This window comes from Watersipora subatra, chromosome 4, assembly GCF_963576615.1.
Source record: "Watersipora subatra chromosome 4, tzWatSuba1.1, whole genome shotgun sequence".
In the NCBI taxonomy this organism is placed as follows: domain Eukaryota; kingdom Metazoa; phylum Bryozoa; class Gymnolaemata; order Cheilostomatida; family Watersiporidae; genus Watersipora; species Watersipora subatra.
This window is the reverse complement of record NC_088711.1, coordinates 10,207,439-10,229,111: the sequence shown is the minus strand read 5'-3', so window position 1 is coordinate 10,229,111 and position 21,673 is coordinate 10,207,439. Positions and strand designations below refer to the sequence as shown.

General features: G+C 37.9%; 1 long non-coding RNA gene across 1 annotated transcript; it reads left to right on the top strand.

The window, feature by feature from the left end:
- Positions 1-465: 465 nt before the first annotated feature.
- LOC137393641 (uncharacterized) lies at positions 466-21,668 on the top strand. The gene is made up of 3 exons (XR_010978311.1): positions 466-543; positions 21,135-21,177; positions 21,474-21,668. It is a non-coding gene; the product is annotated as an uncharacterized lncRNA (long non-coding RNA).
- The last annotated feature ends 5 nt before the right edge of the window (positions 21,669-21,673 follow it).

Below are 21,673 nucleotides of genomic sequence, written 5' to 3'. Positions count from 1 at the left end.
TCTATGCGGCTCGGCTGCGATGTTATGTCGGTCGCTCCATTGGTAATCATAAAGGATTTCGCACAAAGATTTATGTAAAAAAATTAGGATTAGAACGTTTAACCAGAGACCAGTCTCTGCAGTAAACTTAAGTAGAATTTAAGAGTATTACTAAAGTTTATTGCAAAGACTGGTCTTTGGTTTAACGTTTTTATCTTTCTTTTTTCTACATAAATTTTTTTCGCGAAATCCATTATGATTACCAATGGAGCGACCGACATATCATCGCAGTCAAGCCGCATAGACGGAAGAGAACAACTCCCTTTCAATGCAGCTGGATCATCAGGTGCAGTGCGTCGCGGTGAGAGACGTGTAGCGTTGACCATCCGGCTAGTCCACGAGCACCGTCGAGCATCGAGAGCATGAAACGTAACAAGTCACGTGATGATAACGTGACTAGGTTCTTGTAGATAAAACTGTAGACAAGGAAGCCAAGCGTCACTGACGACTAATAGCGCTACGGTGTATCCCGGAGAGGAAGAACGCTTACGATCATTCTAAAAGGTAGATAATACATTAAATGGTATAAGAAGTAAACAAAAGTTCCGATGGTCATCCCATGCGGCTATAGCCGCATTGTGCTAATGTGTTTAATAATTCGGAAAATGAGCAGCACATTCCAGACTATATTCATGGCCATTCATATTTGCTTATTGAAAAGTTGTAATTAATAATGACTGATAGCGCTAAAGGAGATCAATTTTGCAAGCGTAATGATTTTTTTTAATAATCTTAGATCGGTTTAGAAGACTTTCCAAATGTTGCGAAAATATACACAGCAATGTTCAAGGAAGCACAGATAGCAAATATGTTGATTCAAACGGGCCATGATTGTATTCCAACATAAACTCAGTTTGTGTTTCGCGATGGCTGGCATCTGCTGAGGATTGCGCCAGAAAATTAACTAACACTACACGAGGGTTTGATGACTATTGTTGTGGATTTGCTAAACTCAGCTATTTCTAATAGCCATATGCATCAAGCTATCCTGGGATTAGTGTAGTAATATGCAATGCAAGCTTTCATGGAAAGCTAATGGACTATCACATACCACTGTATATAAGGATATGAAAGCCAGTGTATAACAGGATGGGTAAGAATAAGTAACGAGGGAAGATACACTAGTGAGACAGAAGAACAAAGAGCACGAGATACAGTCTACAAGCTACGAAACTATATATGGACATTTGTGGATTGTTTGAACATTAACTCATCTCTGTGCAGTTTTAGCTTGCGTAATAAAGAGCCATACTCATTCACCAGTCATCTTGCTTGCAACAACTATATTTGTGCATGAGAGCAATGATATACAGCCCCCAAGGATAGCCGATGGCGCTCATATGGGCGGGGTTTAATGATGGAGCTCTGTTGGGATTAACCCGAACAAGGCACCCGAACAAACAAATATGCTGAATAAAGCACCTTGTAAATTTACAAATATTATGAACTATAGTGGTTATTTTACTTATCTGTTGAATTCATTTTGTTGTCAAATAAATATAGTATCCAATATTGTCACCGTTATGATCAGTCAGTGGCCATTCACAAGCATTCGTGATATTAATGGTCAGGTATAATTGCAGTGGCTCAAACCTGGTCAGTTTCTGGGTCGTTTTGTAGAGGTGGAGCTTAATTTGGAAATGCAAATGTTTTGTCGGCACTAAGCGACGAGGTTTTAAGCAAGTGCCAATGTTTAGTCGGTTAGAAACTGAGTCTGTAATCTTTTTAATTTTTGTAACAAAATAAAGCATAAACATCGTTTTAGGCAAATCTTTAATCAAAAATATGAGATCTTTCATCAAACTAGCATAACGTATTCACATAGTTGTTTATCGTAGTTTTGTCGTGTTAAGACGAAATAGTAACATGCTCACGAAACGGAAAAAAATCTTCTCAAAAATACATCATTAATTATTCTGTATTCGTTTATACAGTGTGTCTGAGAAATATCTTACATACGTTGTAATATGATTGCACTTACATGTATGTAACGCGGTATTACATAAGTTATTGAATATTTGTGATTATGTTCTAACCAAATAAAATGCACATTGAAACAATTGGCTACTTTGCTACCATTCTGAGAGCTAAAGAAGATTCTATTTCATTTTAGTGTAACTATTTATGTTAGCGTATCGTAAGACAAAGATTGTGAAAAGGCAACAGAAGACATTAATCTATCGTATCTTTACTGCAAACACCGACTTCTCCAGCAACTAACTTTATTTAGATTTTGAACACTACCGCACTCTGTAGGTATTCATTTGTCAATTTGCTTATATATTTATTATTTATGTACAGCATTGTGTGACCAAAAAAATTTTCTTGATTTGTTGGGCAAAAAATATTTTCTTACTGTTGGCATGATGATGAATTTTCTTGCTCCAATATAAATAATGCATGTGGCAATTGTTGTGCATCATTGTTAGCAGCTTTCCCGTTACCTCCACAAGCACAATGTAGCCAATTATGGAAAATCAGAGGGCAGCACACACAAAACCTTTAGCATGATGTATGTCTAATGGCATTGCTGACGTTGTACAGCATACATTGTTTGAAAAGTCGATGCTCAATGACAAAATGTCTGGTGATGGACCACTGGAACAATGATGGGAAGTAGGTTGTTTCAGTTATCGAACGAATCTATCATGATAAATTGGAAAGTTTAATAATTTTACTTTATTTGATATAAAAAAAATGTTGCAAATAACTTAATTACTACCACATCAGCGCCAAAGCCATAAAAGGCCTTTAACAAGCTTAAATGAGAACAGAATAACACAGTAGAAAAGGGCTACATATACTACATGTAGATATGTGAAAATAAGTGAATATAAGTCTGGGTTATTTAAAAAAAATCAGTGTTGAAAATCTTGAATGTTTTATGTATGCAGGTATGTTTTAATTTGATCAATATATTCACTCAAAATTGAGCACAGTACAAGCTGAAACAGTTCGAGTTTTTGCATATAAAAGTATTCCTATCTAGAACAAGTTTGTTCTCTATGGCTGCAGATGAATTGGCAATGAGGTGGAGGGCATGCCACATGCCCTCTGGCGTGCCCTCCCTTCATTGCCAGTTCACCCACAGCTATAGGGAACAAACTTGTTCTATGCCTATCTAGATATTGCATGTATTAGAAAGCCTCAGGAAGCATTTTTGCTCTATCATTTCTTACTCCCTGCAAACTCCTCTTGGAAATCCTTGATCTAAAATAAAAACAATCATAGCATGTGTATTTACATCTCCTTGAACTTGTAAAGTACTGTGAATGCAGTATTCAAGTGGCATTATTTGCGAGGATTTTTTACTTTGACAGGAATATTATTTGTTAATTTAATGAAGTAGATTGGAAAGTTACATTGGACATTGTGATTAGCTGGAAGTTAATTTGGCGATCTCAAAGATCCAGGCAAATCCGCTTTTGCTAGTTCCTGACTTTATTACTGTTTTTACAGTAGTTTTATTTCACAATTATTTCTTGGCTTCATATATCTTCTCCGATCCTACATTGCTCAACCGACTTAGCCCATAGAGTTGACTTGTAGAAGACAACAGCGACATTAGTCCAAGTACTCAGTCTATGAATCGGATGGTGTTGTGGCACCTTGTTATCAATTTCTCAAAGAGTTGATAACAACTCCAGAGATGCTCCCAAATCCTGATTAGAGATTTGCAAATCACATCAAATCACCAATCATGAGATTGGCATCAAAGCACCATAAAAATGGATTAACCAGCTTGTAAATTAAATCAAATTAAAACCATCAATTACATAGTGGATGATGGTTTTAATTTCATTTTATTTGAAAGCTGAGCAGTCACCCTTCTAAGTGATTTGATTTGGAGCAAAACACATGCCAGCGATTTGATATGCTTTACAAATCTGGAATCAAAGATTTGGGAGCATCGCTGCACAACTCTCTCCAATTCAGACACTGAGCACTTACACTAAAGTGACACGAAAGCATCATGCAACAGGGTTCTAATTTTAAAACTGAGTTACTGAATATTACCACCCACCGGACTGTTAGGTATGAAAGTAACATCAGGTGTCTGAGTTACATCTATAATGCTGTCGTTTGTGGCGTTTCGTAGATGCTCCCCACATCTATGGAAACTCACATAGCCTCTGCTCTTACTCCTACCCGTCTTGAGCAAGCACTGCGTTTCCTCCTTATCTTGAGCTATAAATCAGAATGTACGAGGCATTGAACGTTTGGCTGGGTGTGAACAGGCTACTTAACAAATATCGCAGTTGGCAGCAAATAATTTGTTTCTAAAACCTAATCCTGCCTACACAAGAGGTTCTTCTGCATTATCCTACTATAACTTCACGTTTTTCTAGCTACTAATCTAGGGCTATAAATGGCTTGAAGATCCGCCTGCCAATGAAATTCCACATTTAACCATATTGCACGATTTGCCTAAAATTTTATTGCTGGCTATGTGAGTGAGTACCTCCGTGTTACTATCAGATGTATTGTCTTGATGATGCGGTCTCTTTGTTGGATTCTGTGACTAAAAATGTAAACAATACGTAAATTATGTATATCGACACCATGTGACAACATATATGAATTTATGCACATGTATAGCATATTTATATTTGTGAGCACAATCTAACTAAATTCAAATTGGCAAAAGAGTCCAAACAGAGGCCTTGTTGCCAGGGCTCCAAAATAAGCATTCATTTTATCTTGCTTTTAATGATTGTTTTTGCAAATTTTAGGTGTGAAATATTAAATGTAAAATAAAATATTACGTCCAAGTTTAACCAAAGGTGTGAACTGCGATATAATACTATCTGGCGCATGTGTGAGGCCTCGAGATGAGAAATTCTCAAGAAAAATGAGACAGATTGCCATGAACTTCACTGGCTATTGGGTCAAGGATATGGTATCTGAGCATTCCAATCAAGTCCTTGTTTCTTTGCAATTCTACCAAATTTCTATGAGAGTGTAGATGAATTTAAATAAGAGAAAATGTTTTTGAACTTTGATGTACTGTGAGACCGAAAGCAAAGTATTGAATACAGCTTAGACATGTCCCAACCCTCACAGTAGTGTAGACTTAGATTTACTGGATTTTCTGATTTCGGGCTTACAAGAATATGAATGTGCACGCGTGCTTTTGTTACAAGATAGCTATTTCAGAAATAAGACAAATCAAAATCCATAAAAGTAATAAATATTATTTATCATCTCTATGTAAAATCCATAATATACTATCTGTGCATTTGCAAAGACATGGAAGGATAGCCCTGTCTAAATATATTGGACATACAATGACCGAGTTTTGCTGTCCAAAAATATCCCTTATAATAGGCTGAGTAAAATATTCTTGGTGTACTGGTAACTTACCCTCCGCTGTTCTTTGTACTTTTCCTTCTGGGTTTGCTGTCTTTCAGGGCCGCACATGCAGCCATACTCTTTTTTTTCGCCATACTCTTTTTCTTCGCCATACATACATAAATAGCCTTGACTGTCATGAATGACGTTCTTACCTCTCCAAATATCTTCACCTTGCTAAATTAGAGCAGATAAAGTTTTAAAATTAAGAAACATGGTACAGATCTTTTAGATTCATTGGCTGAAGACGTTGTAGGTTTTTAGCCTTACTTGATTGCTAACACTCAATTGAGAACTAACTGCTGCATGTATACGATGCTTGATACATTTATTGCTTGCTTGATTGTAGTTATTAATATATACAATGATTTTTAATGTCATTTCAATTGCATGCCAATGCTTGTACACTGAAGCCCATGTACATATATATCTTCTAATCAAGGCTGCACCATAAGCTTGATTGTGATCCACTGCATGTTTGTATATACACGAATATCCACTTCGTCAAATTAAGCTTAAGAGTTGAGTGTCTATAGAGAGTAATCCTTTATTGCTGAGAGGTAGATGGTGTGTATCCAGTGTGAGTTGCTAGTGAACTGATGAAAATTGTGTCAACTCTGCTTCAAGTAGGGCCTGTGACGTCATAGATGACATGGTACAAAAACAAACCAAAAAGGGCTTTATAAAACTGCTGCATAAAAACATATAAGCTACTTACTATTGACATGTACTTCTATTGCACAACCAAGCATAGGCCTACATTTTACAATCAAGGTTACACTTCACAATCAAGGTTACGCTAAAATATCCGAGGTATAAAATGTTCATTTTCAACACAAGATCACAAATTAGGCAGTGGAGAAAAAGTGCTTTAAGGATATGAGATTACCTTCAAAAAGTCTTTCATGCTTGTTGAATATGCCGTCCTCATGGTATGTGTAAAACTTGTTGCCATATTCGATTTCATGGGCTTTGATGGCTTGCTCAGCCTTGTCTAACAATGAGGCAAGAAGGAGCGGCATAATGCTTAAATGCACTGCAATTAAAAAATATATTTGGTAGGCCCTCAGGCTCCTCGTAGAAGTTGACTGTCGTCAGCGATCATGTCATTCAGCTATCGAGGCTTCGATAACCTACCGACACGATTGCCGACTACAGGCACGGGAGGCCTGTAGGTAGGCCTATATAGAAGATGAAATGACGAATACAAAAAGTCAGTCATGAATACATGATGACTCACTGAGGTCTTCTTTTAGGGTTGAAGCAATATGAATATGCAGTGCATTTCAATTAATTTTTTAAGACAAATTGCAAGCAGTAAGCGACTCTGACTACTGAGGACTACTGATCACAGGCAGGCTGTCTAGTCTGAAAATATAACTGCTCTGCATTGCAGAAGACTACAAAAACTTGCTTTACTTTGCCTCCTCTCCTACACTTTTTGTGAACCAAACAGATGAGATACAGCCTAGGCCTGGCGGTGCTACTGACAGCGCACCATTGTAGTAACAAGTTCAAATAAAATTTGAGATACACAATTAAATGGTTGTTCCTTAGGTAGCTACATACTGTCGTTGTTTCAAAATGTGCTACAGTTGAGACTTGGTAGTAATATAAAGTTACTTGTTAAAAAAGTGTGTGCTTGCAGCAAATACAGTAAAGATAAGAAACTGATGTCTTCTGTTGCCTTCATTTTTACAATCAATGCCTAACAAGATGCTAATATTAATATTTACAGTGAAATAAAATAGAATCATTTTAGGCTCTCAGAATAGTAACAAAGTGGACAACCGTGCATTTTATTTGTTCAGAACATAATCGTAACTTTTCAATATTTTATGTAATACCGCTTTACAAAAGTGTACTCATATTAAAAAAAATATAAAACTATTTTTCAAATATAAACGAATACAGAATAATTAATGGTGTATTTTTGAGAAGATTTTTTCCGTTTTGTGAGCGTGTTACCATTTATTCTTAACAAGAAAAAACTACGATAAACAGCTATGTAAATACTTTATGTTATTTTGCTAAAAGAAATCATAATTGTAATTAAAAATTTGCTTGGAAAAGTTGCTTTATGATATTTTGTTAAACAAAAGATAACTACTCGATTTCTCAACAACTAAACGTTCGCAGTGGTTAGACTAACTTTAAAGCTTTTGTATTTCCGGATTAAGCTACCAAACGACCCAGAAACTGACCAGGTTTTGAGCCACTGCAATTTTACCTGACCGATATTAATAGTCACAATCGTAAAATAGCTCAAATTCGATTTTGCATTTAGATTTTGAGTATGAAAACTACACTGCACAGCTTTGCCTGCTGTCCCATCTTATTGGCAAGGTAAAACAATGCGATAACGATGAAAGACTTTGTCATTTTATATTAGGGGTGACAAAATATTAATCAAAAACTAGAAAAAAATGCTGTTGTTCGGGTAATTATATTCAACTTTAGGCATATACTACGACCTTTACCAATTTTAAAATTACTAAAAGTAGGTAATTTGAAATGTTTTATTTTGCATGGATCCATTATTTTGGTTAGGCATTGTTGTGTTTGCTTTGAGATTAACTGCTTTTAATTACTTTGAGATTATGTGTCCTGTTACGCATGCGCAGTGAGTTACACGCTGGAGATAAAATAATAAAAGTTGCGTTGCTTAATAACTTTCTTGATTATTTTTAATCTAAGCCATCCAGGCTTATTAGTGACTGTTAACATTCTATACACATATAATATTGGCGACGAGGATACAAGGATAATGGCAGCTGGGTTGTCGATTCCTAGTTTTGAGGAGGGAACAGAGATAGAGTCCAATTTAGAGAGACTGGATTGTTATTTTACTGTAGCAGCTACTGATGATGCAAATAAAGTGCCTATACTTTTAATGGGACTCAGTGCTACCCAGTATCAGACTCTAAAGGATCTAGTTTCACCTACAGTACCTCGAGAAGTTACATATGATGATGTACGGCAGCAATTAATCACTCACTTTGGTACTCCAAGAAATGAGCGCCTTGAAAGAACTCAATTTCGTAGTATCTCTAGAGCTGACAATGAAACCATCAATGACTTTCAAATTCGTGTCAGGAAAGGAGCTAAATATTGCAACTTTGCAGGTAGATTGGAAGAAAATTTGCTAGAACAGTTTATATCAGGAGTAAATCATAAGGTTCTCACACGCAAGCTTGTTGAGGATGCTACTGTTACAACCTTAGCTGGTGCTATGAGAGTTGCCGGGACAGTACAACTGCTTGAAAACAAAGAGAATGCTTTGCTTAGGCCTGGTACCACCACAACTGATGTGGTTGCTCGAGTTACCCAATCACAACCGAAGAGAAGCTTCAATCGTAAATCGAAGGGTACGGCTGTTAGTAGTACCAAAGTAGTCTGTTTCCGGTGCTCTAAGGAAGGGCATAAAGCTAATGATGAAAACTGCCCTGCTCTCAAGAAAACCTGCCGTGACTGTATTAAAGAGGGACATTATTCTGGTGCTAGATACTGCTGTAAATCGAAGAAGTCTAGTGCAAATGCTATCAGTGAAGAGCCTGCGGTTTCTGATAACACGCCTCAGTCGACTTCATCTCTGGACAGTATTAACCATGAGTTCGCAGTAAGCAATGAGCACGAGTTTAAAGCTCCTAAGTGTAGTGCTCTACTCAACGGTAGGAAAATAATGTTTCTTGTAGACTCTGGAGCAGTAGATAACATTATAGATAAACACACTTACAATACTATGAGTGGCGATGTAGACCTACAGCCCCCTAGTAAACGGCTGTTCGCGTTTGGTCAATCGACACCTTTAGATCTGTTAGGTCAATCGACACCTTTAGATCTGTTAGGTCAATTTAGTGCTAGGATTACTGTAAAGTCTGTTTCTACTGATGCTACATTTTTTGTATTCAACGGTAATGCCTGTAATCTAATTAGTGCTCATGCTGCTAGTAAGCTCAGTGTTATCAATGTGAATCATAACGTCTGTAGTTTGACTGAACATGGTAGTGGTAACTTAGAGACTTTTGTAAAGGCCAAGTATCCCGAGTGTTTCAATGGTGTTGGTAAGCTTAGAGACATGCAAGTTAAGTTGCACATTGACCCACATTGTGATCCTGTGGCCCAACCTGTCAGGCGTTTGCCGTTCAGCTATCGTAGTAAGGTGGAGGATGTGTTGACAAAGTTGTTAGAGGAAGACATCATCGAGTCAGTGCAAGGTGTTGCCTCCACATGGGTTAGCCCCTTAGTTGTAGTTCCTAAGGCGGAGGGCTAATACGGCGATTATTCGGGAAAGATACCCTGTCCCAACAATACAGGAGATGTTGGTAGAGTTGAATGGGGCTAAAGTGTTTTCGAAGTTGGATCTAGAACAAGGGTTTTTCCAGTGCAAACTTGAGCTTGGTTCTCAAGATATTATTACATTTGTTAGCCATGTTGGGTTGTTCCGTATGAAAAGACTGGGTATGGGGGTATCAGCCGCCCCCGAGGTGTTTCAGTATACGATACAAAAGATTCTCAATGGTTTACATGGTGTTCTGAACATGGCAGATGATATTGTTGTGTATGGTAAAGACGCTGATGAACATAGAGAACGGTTGCTGCGAGTCATGACGTGCCTGTCTGAGTGCGGTCTCACTCTGAATGATGCCAAATGCAGTTTCGGTTTGTCATCAATCAAGTTTCTTGGTCATGTTCTTTCTCACTCTGGTGTGTCTCCTGATCCTGCGAAAGTTGAGTCAATCGTGTCAGCTAGAGAGCCTGAGACAGTGGCTGAGCTGAAAGGATTTCTAGGATTAGTTCAATTTGTTGGGAGATATGTTCGTGACTTGGCCACGATTTCAGCTCCATTGTGGGGTCTGACCAAACGATCTGTCTCGTTTAAGTGGTCTAAGGTGCACCAAGAGTCGTTTGATAAGGTCAAAAGCCTAATGGGAAATGCTGATACACTAGCGTACTATGATAAGTATGCCCTTACTACTGTGGTTGCGGATGCTAGTCCTGTAGGTTTGGGTTGTGTTCTGTATCAGAGTCAAAGTCAAGGTGGTGATGCTCGAGTTGTCGCGTATGGTCATAGACGTCTATCGGATGTTGAATCCCGATACTCCCAAATAGAAAGGGAAGCTCTTGGTTTGATGTTTGCCTGTGAGCATTTTAACCCTTTGACAGGGGAAACGACCAGAATGTCGTTTACCGGTTGCGTGGGGAAACGACATTTATGTCTATTTCGGTAGACGTTTATAAAGCTGTCGTCTAGTAACGTTAAACAAAGGATATGAACACTAGTAAGTTTTAAAGATCATCAACAAGATATCAGTCGATGATTTACAATATGAAACGATTATCTGAGAGGCGTTGCTTTGTGCTAAAAGCTAAACAAATCGCGATTCCTTGGAAAAGATTAAAAGTTGGAAAAACCAGCCGACATCGGCTCGACTTTCAAAACGGTAAAATAAAAGATTATTTTATCCTGCGATCGTTAGTGATTTTTTGTCTGATCAGAATAAAATTAATTCAAATGATAGAAGTGATGTAAACTTTTTTGGACTTTTAATATACTTGGAATATTAAGAGAAAACGATCGTTATGGTGGCTCGCACGGCTACGTTATAGCGTTTGACTCTACCGAAAAAGATGCTTCCAAGCATTTCATACAGGGACAATTGCACATGGTTGTAATTTTTTTTTAGTAGTAGATATGTGAATGAATGTATATGTACAAAAAAATTTGTTCATTGAACTAAATTTAAGATTTGAGCTATGCATGTTCATAAAATATCGATTTTTTTGAATTTTCGAAAATAAATTACACGAGTCTCGGTTGTTTTTGGGGGGGCTTATACCCGGTCAAAGGGTTAAGATGTACCTGTTAGGCACCAAGTTCAGGCTAATAACGGATCATAAGCCGTTAGTAAGCATTTTTGGAAAGCCTACGTCGAAACCTACTCCGAGGTTAGAGCGGATAAGTTTGCGACTTCAGAGTTTTGATTTTACTTTGGAATATAAGCCGGGTTGTCACAATATTGCTGATCCCCTTTCTCGTCTCAGTGTATCGAAAAGTAATGCTTCAGGGCCTCTGAGTGATGATTCGTTTATCTGTTCCGTTGCTCAGATGGCTGTCCCATGCGCCATGAATTGGACGGACATACAGGAAGCTGCCAAGTCCTGTGATGAAACGAAAGCGATAGATTTAGCTACCAAATCAGGTGATTGGAGGTTGTGTTCGGCTATTTTCAAGTCCGTAAGAACAGAATTGAGTAGTTGTGAGGGTGTTGTATTTAGAGGTGATCGGATTTTTGTCCCAAGTAGTCTTCGACAGCAGGTTCTCAGCTTAGCCCATGAGGGACACCAGGGGATAGTTAAGACTAAGCAGAAGCTTCGGCCTAAAGTCTGGTGGCCCGGAATCGATAAAGATGCGGAGATTTTGTGTCGTCAGTGTATGCCCTGCCAACTTGTGAGCACCAATGGTCCCCCTGTCCCAATCACTCCCACTAAAATGCCCGATGGTCCCTGGAAGTTTTGCAGCATAGATATTCTTGGCCTGCTTCCAGATGGTCGTTCTGTCGTTGTGTTGATTGACTATTTTAGCCGGTTGTTTGAAACATCGTTTCTGAAGAGTACTAAAGCTGACACCATTGTTTCGTTTCTGGAAAGCATCTTCGCTTTATACGGGTACCCTGAATTGTTGAGGTCTGATAACGGTCCCCAGTTTGTGTCCCACGAATTCCAGTCATATCTCAGTCAGTGTGGTATTCAATGGATTTCTACAACCCCCTTTGGCCCCAAGCGAATGGCAAGGTCGAGCGAGCAAATCGAACTATTCTGAAAGTTCTCAAAATTGCTAAGGCTGAAGGAAAAGACTTGAGGAAAGCCCTAGTAGAGTTTTCAATGGCATATAAAGCCACACCACCCACCGCTGCGGGTGTAACTCCGTTTGCGTTGATGTTTGGTCGTGAAATGCGCACAACACTACCCATGTTAACTGGTGATCCACCCAGCACTGTCGATGAAGCCAGAGATCGGGATGCGCAGGACAAAGTAAAGATGAAAGAATATGCAGATAGAAATTCTAAAGAACAGTCAATTGGCCAAGGTGATACCGTAGTGATGAGACGTGAGGTCAAAGGTAAACTTGATACTAATTATAGCCCAGAACCGTATCAAGTAATCGATGTCCAAGGGTCTGACATGGTTTGTTCCAGTCCTAATGGCCGTGCCATCAGGCGGCATGTGTCTGTAGCTAAGAAGATTGATTCGAATACTCCCCAAACTCCCGTCGAGTTAGTCCCTGAAACTACTACCCCTCGAGTAAGCTCGCGAGAGCAGAAACTCCCATCGAAGTTCAAAGAGTTTGTAATGTCTTAATGAGTCGCTTTGAGTTCCGGTGCTTGGCCTGTAGTTTAGGTCTTAACAGTTCAAATATATTATACTCATTTACCGAGGATTACTCGTGGTTTGGAATTTTGTATTGTTCGATACATTTAGTAGTTTACGTTTTTATTACGAACTTTTTATAATAGTCCCGGAGGGATGTTGTGTTTGCTTTGAGATTAACTGCTTTTAATTACTTTGAGATTATGTGTCCTGTTACGCATGTGCAGTGAGTTACACGCTTAAGATAAAATAATAAAAGTTGCGTTGCTTAATAACTTTCTTGATTACTTTTAATCTAAGCCATCCAGGCTTATTAGTGACTGTTAACATTCTATACGCATATAATAGGTATCACCCCTACATTGTAGAAATTCAGTGTTTGCTACTGTGAACCGCGGGGGCCTACTGACTGAATGAGCTGATGAAACGATAACAGCGAGTCGTGTTTTCTAAAACATAACAAGGCAACGCGACCGCCCCGCGAGAGTTGTGTTTGCTCCGAAACCCAGGCTAGCACAATCCTAACGGAGCTCCATCATTAAACCCCGCCCATATGATAGCCGTCGGCTATCCTTGGGGGAGGGGGGGGGGGGCTGTATATCATTGATGAGAGCTAATACTCATTCAGCATAAGACAACTTGTAACCAGAACCCACTTAGTAGTGATTGCAAGTGCCGTAAGTCGCTATATTAGCGAGAGGCAAGCACAAAAATTCACTACACTATTTTGAATCTGTTAAGAATGTTATTTACAGTATAACAGCGGGAATTTTACTTCATTAAGTCAGAAAAGGCCGTCTATCCATTAATTGATTGTGGTAAAACATACCTGTTCGAGTATGGGGAAGTTCAAGCTGACCTTACCCAGGATCTTATGGTGATGGGTGTCATTGATAATAAATGTGCGAATATTTGATTGATACTGATGATTTGGAATTTCACGAACATATTATTCAAAAAGTTTAGCTATGGATTAGCAATCATGTACAGTCTGCCAGGCTTTAAGGCACCGTGGAAAACAATTTAGATGCGGTGGTCAGAAAAGTTCAGAAGGCTTACAGACCACAACAGCTCTAGCTCTTCTTTAAGGCGAACCCTGCAAGTTTTGTATGAAGATTTTATGTAAGAACAAGAAATGTCCAGCTGTAGGTTCAATGTGCCATAAGCGCAAAACTAGAAGACATTGGGAAAGATCTCCAATATGCAAGCTGTTTGGCCAAATTGATGAGGTAGAGTCCGCAGCTGATGAGATGGGTAGCTTGTTCTATGAGAATAGTGCGTGACTAGACGTCGACCCTATAATCAAAACAGAGGAAGTTTGTACTATTACGTATCAATAAATAAGTTGCCCATCTGGTTTAAAGTGAATACTGGTGCAGTTGTTTTAGTTATCCCATTGCGCATGATTAAAACACTCCAGATCAGTTTACTATCTACAAATAAAGTTCAGTCAGCTGGTTGTATAATCAAAGGCTGAAGGTTGTAGGCAAAGCTGTGGTAACTTGTTGATAAAGAAAATGATGGTGGGAGAAACAGTGTACTTTGTAAAATGCTCATGACCCCACTACTACATGTAAGTAAGCCTGCAATATCTAAGCTGAACATGTGTGAAGGAAACTGCCCGTTCCTTTACTCTCCACAAGACAGTCCAACAATAAACACACCGAGTATGAGCCACCATAATATATATTTAAGCAATATATATAAATATACATGTATGTATGTCACTGTACAACAAATGAGCATGCATGCTAAAGCGTGTACGCAGTACAGCTCTGCTGTAACGATTTAGGCAGGCTCCTTTTATATGCTTTTTTTCATGATAGGCTCCACCTCCTGCCTATCGCTTATCGCTTCCCACCATTTTTTTATAATGTAACCTGCGTACATGACTCGGCTCTTGTATCTAGACCATAATGTAGTCGTTTTAGCCGAGTCGAGTATAGCCACAGAGGTAGCTGAGCTGATTCTTTTGTCCAAAACAACCGAGGTGGCCCTGGAATGCTCAGTGTTAGTGCTCGGCTGGCTGCCACTACACATGATAGAATTAATGTGTAATGTAAGTGTTGACCGATGGGTAGCCATGTACATGTACAAGGAGTTGTTTTCATGTTTGTGGTCTATGAAAATGGCGGTAGAAATTGCTTTGAAGGACAACCGCAAGCCATTTTCCCTGACAGTACCCAGAAAACACCAGGAAGCAACCATTAAAAGAGGAGTTGCTGTGTATGACAAGTTATGAGTTATACAGAAGGTAGGTGAACCTACACATTGGTACTCAACCTGTCTCGTTGTTCTAAGGCCGAATGGGAAGATTCAATTTTATATTGACTTCACTAAACCAGGTGATATGACAAGTGTATCACCCGTCTCCCTCTCCCGAAGGAGCTCTTGTCGAACTTAATTACTCTAAGATATGGGCTAAGCTTGATGCTAATTGTGGCTATTAGCAAATGCCTTTGAAAGAAATATCTCGGAAGCTGAGTACTCATAACCTTGTGTGGTAAATTTTTTGCCACAAATTAACCCAGAAGTGTTTTAGCAGAAGATGCAGCTATTTGAAGGTATGGATGGGGTGATATGTCAAATGGATGATATCCTGGTTTTGTGTGTTTTCTCAAGAAGAATACAATATGAGACTGCAGGCAGTGCTGTTCAGACTGGCAAATGCAGGCATTACCTTAAAGCCTTGAAAATTCAACAGGACATCAGTTGATCTTCTGAAACAAAGTGAGATCCATATCAATCCAAAAAAAACTATGGGGATATGTGAATACAAAACAACAGAACAGAAGGAATTGACGAGGTTCTTTGCCATGATCAATAACTTGAGAAACTTTTTGTGCAGAAGAGTTAGCTTCAGGGTCGAGCTGTTTATGCTAGTTGCCTCAAAAGGACACAGAGTTTCCAAAGTTGAAGTCTATACAATTATAGCTAGTGTTGTAAGGCTCTCACCATTTAACATAAAAGCTGAAAATATGGTCAGCATAAATATAGTCTCCTTTGGACTGGGAGCCACTCTGTTACAGAAGGGAAAGACGGGAGTTCTCGTTCTCGTTGTCAGCTAAAAAACATAGATATGCGCGGATAGAAAAAACTCTTGCAGCTCTGTTGATCATGTAAAACTTTTCTCATTACCTTGCGGGAAAGCAGTTCAAGATTGAGATGGACCATGCAACTTTGTTAGCCCATCTAGGTAACAAAAACTTGGCCAAATTGCATTAGTGTTCAGAGGTTCAGGCTGAGGATTCTAGCCTATTTTCACATTCACATCATTCACTACATCTCAGACGAGGAACTGGTTCTATGATACTGTCATGCTTTGTCCCAGGCACCTCTTCTCGATGTGCCGATTTGAAATGGAGGTTGGCTGCTGGTTGCAGAAATCAAGGGTTCTTGGCTCTTTTCCATAAGAAGACTGGCTAACCTGCAATCATCACTTCTAATGGATACAGAATTTGCTACTCTGTTGAAATATAACATTCAATGCTGGCTGACCTACCATCAATTTGTTCCCCTCGTTTAGAAACACTACATAAACAGAGCCTTTTTGACGACAGTTAACGATAATATTTACTTCTGGGATAGTGTTTGTTTCGAAAGCGAACAGGTGTAAAGCGCTTGACTACATCTGTACGGTACATCAGGTACACCACACACTTTCATTTGCCGTGGAATAAAAGTGCATGGTGGCCTGGGATGTGTTCAGAGATACACAAGTTAGTCAGGTCATGTCTGCTGTGCACAGGATATCAGAAAGTTTCACGCGATCATCTTAACACATCTCCACCTCTGAATAGACTGTGGTCTAAAGTGACGGTTTATATATGTGATAAAAATGCTGACAAAATTAAGCAATAGACAGGATGAGCGAGCGGTTCAGATTATTAAGGATCTCCTTAATATGAACACCAATTTGCAGGCTAATCGTGGTAGCTGCTGCGATGTTCCAATGGAAAACGAGTATTCAACAACTCAGCTCATGATTGGCGGATGGCTTAATTCGATGGACATTTGTAATGAGTGTGGATCACACAGTGTTTGCACCCACACTTAGCACAGTGTTGATCAAGACTGGATCCAATCTCATGATTGCATGCTAAAACTCAGACAGAAGACATATTAAAACTGTCATTGCATATTTAACAGAAGGTGAGGATAGCTGAAGCGCTTTAAAAATAAAGTAATACGATAAAGTAAAACAAATATGTATCTTTATTATAATAAGCTCAGTGTTTATCATCTATCTGTCTCCATGATTCAAGGTTAGAATAAAATATAGCTTTCGATGATACTCTGACTCTTAACATTAAGATTGGTTGACCGACGCTTTAACGCCTGCAGCAATTGATTGCCTTCAGGCATCTTAGAATAATTGCACTGCTACTTTTTCTACAAACTCTTTCGACATAACACCACTGACGATCTATCACGGTGAACTAGATTTTCATAGCACTTGTATGCTGTATAACCCTTTGTCATTTTCTCTCCCAAGTGCGGCAAGAGAGAAAGCGATATTTTGAGGCTAACTACAAGATTCTCATTATTCAAATCGAATCTGAGAACTTGTATAACTTGACATTATATGGAATTTTTTATTTAAGTAAAATTGTTATGTAAAATGTAAATTATTTGTGTAAAATTTATGTAAAATCTTTACATAAATTATTTACATTATGTGAAATTTACGTTATAGGAGTGTCTACGTTGTTTAATAAACAGTAATACAACAGACATAGTACAATTTATTTGATTTCCTAAATAGTATTTATTTAGGAAATCGTAGATTTCCTAAATAAATACGATTTCCTAAATAGTATTTATTTAGGAAATCGTCCAGCTTTGTCTGCTTCATGTCTTCTCGCAGCAAATCATTTATAAAGGATTCATAATGTAGCTCATGTTAAGGAGATTAATTTTGCATTCCAAACATACGAAGGGCTTCAGCATTTCCTTATTTGTTGGAATGTGCACTGCTTCCTCTACTTTATCGTAAGTGACTACTTATTCTCTCCGGCCTGTGTAACAGCGTCCGTTAACTTTACAGCTGCCTGGAGGTTATTGTCCACAACCATCCACTCCTCAAAGTGGGTGGGTCACTTGGTTTTTTTAGCAACAAACCCTCTATTGTTGTGGTTGTAGTGGTACACGAGAAACCACCTTTCTTGAAACAGTTTTGAGTTGTTTCTTCCGTAACACGCTTCCACAACAAGGCTAACAAATGCAAGGCTTCGAGCAGATTAGTTTTTTGGCCCAGTTATTTGCATTCATTTTTATAATATCTTCAATTTGTTATAAAACATTGGCATGCATTTCTCTTCTGTAATGACCGAATGATTCTTTGATCCAAAGGCTGTAATATTGATGTTGTATTGGCTGGTAAAAAGATCAACTTTATGTGATTCACGGTAACACTAACAGCATGCGCTGTGCAGTTGTCAATGAGGGGTACAATATTTTTTATCAGCTGGTTATCTCACTTCATGAGCCATTCTTCAAATATGACATTGATCATTCGCGCATTAGCATTTGTGCAATATTCCACAGGTAATTTTATAATGCCTTTGAAGCAAGCGAGTTGTGGCTTTTTCCTACCACTAAAAGCCTTTGCTTCGTGCCTCACATGTTTACACAACAAAGCAGTTACGCAGATTCTTTGACACTTTGCACCCATGCACAGTCTCGTTTTTAAAAAGATACTAGATGAATACCCTGCGTTGCACAGGTACTAAAAACAGCTTATAAATGTTACATTACCTTACCTCCTACTATGCCTTGACACTACACAAGCTGCAACTGTTTATAGGCTGTTTTTATTACCCGTGCAATGCCGGAAATTCATCAAGTGAGGCCAGCTGGTAATCGTTACATGTGCTGCTAACGACATGTTAACCGACATGTTAACCGATGTAATGAACATGTTCACTGTTACTGATTACTATGCTCAGTTGAAGGTGTAGTGTTATGTGTAAGCTCGAGCCTCCATAACTGAAGGTTGCGAGACTTAATCCATTGTTAGGTGGTTTTTTCGTGAGTAAAACTTTATGGATGGACAGACACTAACATTTATATATACAGACTAGTCAAATGCCCGGCATTGCACTGGTATTTCGCTACGTAAAGCCGTTATACCGGCTCACATGGTACCTTTACAAAAGGATTAATTATGGATCACAGAATTAACAAGTCTCCTAAAACTTTGCCCCAACAAATTTTGAAAATTGGGTTATCATTTCGTCACAACAAAATAAAGCGGTTACTCTCGTTTTACTCAGAATTAAAAGCGTAATATCATTTTTTCCATATTTTGTTTTTCTTAGTTTGGCAAAAAAGTGGATAACAATAACCGATGTACCGATTACAGTAAGCGGCATATTTGTAATGCATATTGTACTTTCGGGCAGGGATCAGAAATTTTGAGAATATTAACCGATCGATAACATTATTCATGATTGTCGTTTTTTCTAGTATACTAAGCATAATTTGTGTTAGTCTCCCATGAGCGTTGGATTCTGGCCATTCTCTTAACAAAAAACTCTTGACATTGCTTATGTGATATGTAGTAAATATGCTACTTACCTTGTAAAGTTAACATGCTTTGAGCTACATAGCTCAATAGCTACACCACCTGCATATGCGTTTGCAGATTCGCTTATCTGTATAGAAAGTACCACAAAACTGCAAAAAATAATTTCTCAATGGCCTGTAGAAGTTATCTATTCACAGCACTCTGAAATTTACCTTCACCTTTACATTTACCTTGTGGACAAAAAGGTTGTAAATAAAAATTTCTGGCAGTCTGCCAGGTAGCTTTTAGCTTAATTTTTTCATTTTCCGATTGCACGTTACAAACTTTTTTGATAATTAGAGCGTTGCTAAACCTGTGTAGTTTGATAAATAAAATTTGCACATCGCCACTTTCAGATAACATTTTACAATGTAGGCTAAAATAATAATCTAAATGTATGATTTTTTATCATGCTTTACTATGTTATGTTTCAAATTGAACTATCGCAAAGCTTTATGGATCATGATTAACTTGCTCCATGCTTTCAATAAACAATTTTAACCTTCGAAGAACAAAGTTCTATTTTTTAAAATTTATTTTAAAGAAGCCTATGCCGGGCTTGAGTTTGTTTAAGTTCAAGTGACTATCATATATAAATACATATATTTTATGCCGTATCTATTAAATCAATGATAGGTTTGTCACATGTATTTTTCAACCCTTCTTCTATAGTGGCGTTCAAATAAAAGGGGCATTTAAATAAAGGTGGCGTTCAAATAAAGGTGGCGCTCAAATAGAGGTTTTACGATATATATTTTTTTGCTGTTTCTATTAAATCAAGGATAGATTTGTCACATGTATTTTTCAAATCTTCTTCTATAGTGGCGATCAAATAGAGGTGGCGTTCAAATGAGGGTGACAGTCAAATAGAGGTGGCGTTTAAATAAAGGTGACGTTCAAATAGAGGTGGTGTTTAAATAGAGGTGGCGTTTAAATAGAGGTGGTGTTTAAATAGAGGTGGCGTTTAAATAAAGGTGGCAGTCAACGAGAGGTGGCGTTCAAATAGAGGTTTTACGGTATATATCTTTTGTGCTGTATTTATTAAATCAATGATAGATTTGTTAGACGTAAAAACTTAATACTAATAGGTAACTCCAACTAGTAACACACAAACATAGCAGTATAAGCATATAGTTTGTAATAAGCATTAACGAATCACTTTTAAATGACTCATTCACACATTTGTAAATCTAAGAGTCTGTTTTTCTTTTTATGGCAGACAACATGCAGCAAATATATCAATTTTTGGAATCCATTTTGTGAATCTATTGCAAGCCTGTTCATAGCGTCAGAAACTGTTAACATAAAATTTTTATTTGTCAGGCCTAAAGGTTGACTTGCAACAAAATTCACATTACAGTTATTTGGTATTTTAGCTTTTAAGAGCTTGTAATCACATTCCCACATATTTTGCACCTACAACACAACAGAGTAAGACATGGTGAATCTTTTGATATCAAATAACTGTAATGTGAATTTTATTGCAAGTCAACCTTTAAGGTATTTTGACATCAGCTATTTGTTCAAGTGTTTTGCAACTTATACATGTAGATTTAGTAGATTTGCTTTACTGTTGAAGTTATAACTTCAAAATGCATGGAAATAGTCCATCATCAGTACAAAATTACTGTTGTAAGGCAAGTTTTTTCATGGGACAACCAGGTTTTATATGTAGTACCCCCTACTTTGTTTGCTTTGGATTTTGCTAGTTATTTAGAGAATTGTGATTTTCCAATTAATGCTTTGCGTTTCTTGCTAAAAAAATCATGAAATTCACTATACTGTAACAATTTTGTATTTACAGGTTGTTAGAGACTTACTGTTGAGTGCCATGCCTCGACCATCTGGTGAGTCATGAGAATAATTTACTTTTTGCTCTTTTTATGCTGCTTACTAAACTAACTATTGTGGTACACAACCATCAAACTTACTTATGTCACTGATTCAATTTGAGCTCAATGATTTGTACATCAGAATTTTAATATTTGATATCCTTCACGATACTGTCTGCTGATTATTACGCTAAATGTATCAAATCATTATGTGTAGATATTCGCTTGTGTTTTTGTAGGGCATTTATTATATGTGCATTTTCCTTCTCCCTACTAACATCGCTTAATTTTCTGATCATTTTTCGATTCAGGGTTAGTCATACAACACGTTGCCCATGAAGATACCACAAGAATTAGAAGAGCTGTTGCAAGAAATGACACACTTGATATCAAGCGTTATTTACATGAGCAACGACACAAAGGAATGTATATTCCTGGATGTCCGATTGCGGGTGATGGCACCTCGATGATTTGTTTTGTTAGACAAGCTACATCATTTTCACAGCATCAA